Raw genomic sequence first — 4,834 nt, 5'->3', positions numbered from 1 at the left:
GTCTCTAGGAACTGCCACAGCCTTAAAACACTGATTAATATTCTTTATTATGTGTGTTGCAAAAAGGTGGTTTAAGGACAGAATGGCAGCCATCACATCCTGTTGTGTCAAGTTTTATCTTCGACATTGCTTTCATATTAATTCTGAGTTTAATTTTGGAGAGTATTTAATGCTAGTAAAATCGATTCTAAAATAAACTGAAAATTCTTTTTCACTTTTTTACTTTCTAAAAAAACAGCTCCTAGTGATGTGATAACCTTTGCAGCACTGACTTACAAAACAGCTTCAATCCAACTAAAAAAAGCTACATTCACTGATAATTGAGTTACATTTGAGTGCAAGGAAATAGTATACACAATATCACTTACAAGCCCTTCATTACTTTGTTTTTCTGTGTTATCTTATTGTGTCATTCTTTATATGGACAAATGACTTAACCAGTTAAAGTTTTTTTTTTTTTTTTAATAAAAAAGTATTTTCTCTTGCATTGTGAGGAACAGCTTGTGTGCCAATATATAGCCAAATGCTAAGGAAATTGAAGCAAAACCCCAAAGACCACAAGAATCATACAAGCAAATTTTATAGCTCTGTCAGGACTAATACAAAAGAAGAGTTAAATAGAACTTTATAGCAGGATTCTGAACAAGACAAAACATGAAAAAAAAAGACAAATGAATTTATAAAATATGTAATATAAATGGATCATTATAAGACTTTGCCTGTTACGTTTTCTGTCAGTTTTAAGCATATTGCCTAAAGCTTTGTTATCATAGTATTGTAGTTATCAGATGAAACGACATGGCAAAACTCCCTGCTTACTTTTCCAGAGTGTTTTCCTCACTTTCTGCAAATTACATTGGAGCATATTCAGTGCATACACTTCTACTAGTGGAAAGAACCATAACATCTTTTTACTGTCTAAATAAATATTCCTTAGGAAAAAAAAGAAGCACGTTATCAAAGATAAAAAGGTTTGTTTTGTTTTAAAGTATAATACAAATAAAGGAAGCAACTCAATATTTTCTCTCTGATGTGTTTGCATAAGGAAAAAAGCCCTGAAAAAACTAAAAAGAGTGATACAAGTGTATATGATACAGAAAAACACTTAATCCAAGCCCTACATGTAAAACACAATTACAGAGTTAATAATGGCCAATATAATTAAATAAAAAAAGCTATCCACAGAGAATATACAAGTGCATCCTTCAAAAAAACCCCAAACCATTATGTTTCAATAATATGATGTGCTTTCCTTTGTGGCATTCTTCATTGACTATGCTGATAATGAAAAGATGTCAGGGAGATTCACAGTTTAGAGTTGTATTTTCTTCCTTTCTTTTGTGCTGTTTCCTCCCATTTATGGCTGTTTTCCTGCCTTTGCTCTGTATGAAATAAATCATAGTTATGTTTTCTTGTGAGATGTAGGGCTGAATTTGACTTTATTATCATTACTAAGTGCATGCAAGTTAAGTTTACTCAGTTGAAAAAGACACAATGATGTTGTTCTTCTTGATATAGAAACAGCTACATGGGTTTTTATAGGTTTTTTTAGTGTAGGTTTCTTCTTCTGTCCTAGATTTGATAGCTACTCTATCAGCTGGAATTATTTTTTTTTTCTTCCTCATTCTCTTTTTGAAAAAAAAATAATTCTGATTTATCTAAAAGCACATCAAAACATCTTTATCTGTTCATAGTGAGTGAGAAATTCCTTCAGATTAAGGGGAGGGGTGGGGGGGAGGAAGGAGGGAAGAGAGGCAAACAATAAAAAAAGCTGAGACCAAACCAGTTTGCCTTCTCCTTTTGTGCAGTGCATGTAATGACTGAACTTTTGACTTTAAAGTTTTTCCCTAGTGCAATACTCTAGAAAAATAAACAAATAAACAAACAAACAAAAAATACCCCCTTGGTGCAAAGACTGGTCTAAGGCAATACCTGGTGAGTGGAATTTGGTTTTTTTGGTTGTTGTTGTTTACTTGAAGCAGATAAAACACCCACCTTAAACCCGCCCTCTATTCAGTTCAACAGCACCTCCATACTCCAATAAACCGTTTTCATTCCATCTGGCGTGCGTTTGCTCTGAAGACATTTTCCTGTCAATCTCTCCTGCCACATTAAAAATCTGTCATTACTATTGCATTGCCGCCTGGCTCCTGAGATTTGTCTGACTGCTTTATTGCTCCGCTCATTTTTTTTTTTTCTGCTACAGCCGAGAAGCAGAAATAAAGGTTTGTTGTTGAAACATGGCCGCAAGGAAAGTAGGAGGCACACATCTGTCAAGGTATTACCTTTCTTCAACCAGGGATTAAGGTGTTTTACTGCTCTCGCTACTGAGCAGTCACACTGAATAAATTTTCTCAGTAGAACATAAAAATGAACTCATACATTTTGAACTGGGTTTCATTCTTTCAAGCCAACCCATATAATTATGCAATGGCATCAGTGTTCAGGGGAAAAAGAAGAGTCAGAAACGTTTGTGTGCATGCCCCCCCCCCCCTTCTCTCTCCTGCACCACCCTTCACATTTTCATTATTTAAATGCTTATTAAGAGGGCAAGACTGAGGCAATCAGTACTGGGGAGAGAAATGTTTTTTTACTCTTCCTTGTTGTTGTTATTGGATCTCTTGCAAGGTCAGATGGGGTGCAGGGCTTTGCTCCCCATGCTTTGTGTCTATAACCACAAAATATGCCTGACCATGAATATTCACTGTTAATGCACATTGAAGCAAGCCAGTAGAATTGTGATTTCTGAAATATTGTTTTTTGAAAAAAAACTAGCAATATTAGCTGCCATGTAGCTTTCCTATTTCTGCTGTAGACATTAACTTTACAGTCCCAAAGGTACAAATAAAAATAATTTAAAATGTAAGTATAACCACTGGAAGTGCTTGTTACACTAAGACAGAGCATGCCAGGCCATCCTCCTCCATCCTCTGCTGGACAGTTCTACTTCATCGTTTTAGTCCAGTTTTAAAAGGTCAGACTTCTAATGCAAAAGGGGTTATCTCACAAAATAAACATTAAGGTGTAGGCAAATGAAGGATCAGGTCAAACATGGCTGTGAAGGGGAACAATATAGGAGTTTTATGGGGGTTTTTTTGTAGTGTTTTTGAGTTTTTTTTATGAAAAGGCATAGTACAGCTTTTAAATTTGACGAGACCCCAGGAGAGAAGGACTAATCTCAGTGCAGGAACCATAATCTTGTACAAACTTTAAGGAAAGAATAGTTAAGAAAATACTACATAGAATCAGAAATCACAGGTCCATCTGCATGCAAATACCTCCAGGTTGCTCTGCAGTGTGTCCCCACCATCAGTTTGACTCATTCTCTGTTTTGCCCATTCTCTAATTTGCCCATTCCCTGCCTCCTAACTTCCACAGTGCGTCCTCTCAGGCTCCCCTTTGGAGTGAGACAAACACCTCCCACCAGACAAATTAACTTGTGTCATAGCTGACTGACATATTTATTTAGCAGTAAGGTAGCTCAGTTCAACAGAGAAATAAATCGGATCTACAGTTCTACTCAAAAACTGCTGCTTGAACAAAAGCAAATGAGCTATCCCACAGGTCAGCAGATAATCTGTCACTCACTTATTCTTCACAGTGTCCCAGGAAGGTCATAAATCACCAGGATATTGGTTCAGTACTGTATCCCCCCAGCCTCCACTTTCTGCTGGATATTGGCTTTTTTCCATCCATTTCAACCCAGTGAAGACACAAGGAAAAGTGAGCATTGTGAAATCTTACACTCCTCTTCCCGTCCCACCTCCTTCCCAGAGCTAAGCTGTATGACTGATTTTACAGCTTTCTCATGCCAGAACAGCACCTGGGAACATGTCAGGCTGGATTGTGAGGTAAAGCTCCATCCCAAAATATTTCCAGGTTTTAATTCTTCAGGGGAAGGAACCATCTTCTTGTTCTGTGTTAGTACCTAACACCTTGCACAATGAAGATTTAGGGTTGTTACATAGTGCTTCAGTGCAAGTGATAAGTAATAATGTGCCTGTGGAAATATAGTTCCTTCAGCTACTTTTTTTTTATAGCATCCTTCAATGTGCCTCTTTGGCTTAGACCATATTTGCAAGTAGCTGGTGCATAGGACCAAAGAGATATAGAGAAAAATTGATGTTAAGGACCTTGTGTCCGCAATGCCTATCTTTTTGGGGGTTACTTCAAACTAATTCTAGTCTGGTCCCATGGACATTAACAAATGGAATACAATAGGTGTGTCTGCAGAACACAACTTCCATATTTGTTTCATCTGAAAGAAACCCAGTTTGTGCTCCCTGAGACCGTTCTTGCATTGCAAGCCACAGCACTCTCAACACACTGGCATGAAATGCAGCTGATGCCCTTTCTGGGACCCCTTGTTTTTGCTAGCTCCTGTGTGTGACTGATCCTCCTCCATGGGTGCTGTTTGCAGAGAGCAATGCACCAATCTGCTACACCAAGTAAATTCTGCAATGTATGGTTAGGATGCAAATCATTTGCAGATAATCAACAAAAAAAAAAGAGGGAGAGAGAAACATATGCCTTTCTTAAAGAATTCTTTTTCTTTTTTTTTTTCTTTTTTTTTTTTTTTTTACACAAACACCTTTCTCAGTGAGTTTGTCTGATACAACCCTCAGGGAACTTGAAGTCTGTAGCAGTGTTACACTTGACTGTAAATTCAGATAATTTACACAAAGTGGGGAGTTTCGGGTGTTCTTTCAAAATCAAGTTTCAATATTTTCTTCCAGAGATATGTTTGCAGGTGATGGCCCTTTACCTACTAACTTCTTCTGTCCCAGCATACATAGTTCAGAGTCAAAAATGCTGTCAGTACCTGTAATTTAAT

The 4,834-nt window shown here is 37.2% G+C and overlaps 1 long non-coding RNA gene across 1 annotated transcript; it reads right to left on the bottom strand.

The window, feature by feature from the left end:
• Nucleotides 1-455: 455 nt before the first annotated feature.
• LOC128789603 (uncharacterized) lies at nucleotides 456-3,850 on the bottom strand. The gene is made up of 3 exons (XR_008431465.1): nucleotides 3,589-3,850; nucleotides 1,996-2,103; nucleotides 456-1,382 (listed from the first exon to the last, which is right to left on the bottom strand). It is a non-coding gene; the product is annotated as an uncharacterized LOC128789603 (long non-coding RNA).
• Nucleotides 3,851-4,834: the final 984 nt, after the last annotated feature.

Source organism: Vidua chalybeata, chromosome 6, assembly GCF_026979565.1.
Source record: "Vidua chalybeata isolate OUT-0048 chromosome 6, bVidCha1 merged haplotype, whole genome shotgun sequence".
NCBI classification, from domain to species: domain Eukaryota; kingdom Metazoa; phylum Chordata; class Aves; order Passeriformes; family Viduidae; genus Vidua; species Vidua chalybeata.
Note: the sequence above shows the minus strand (reverse complement) of the source record. Positions and strands in the feature narration are given on the sequence as shown.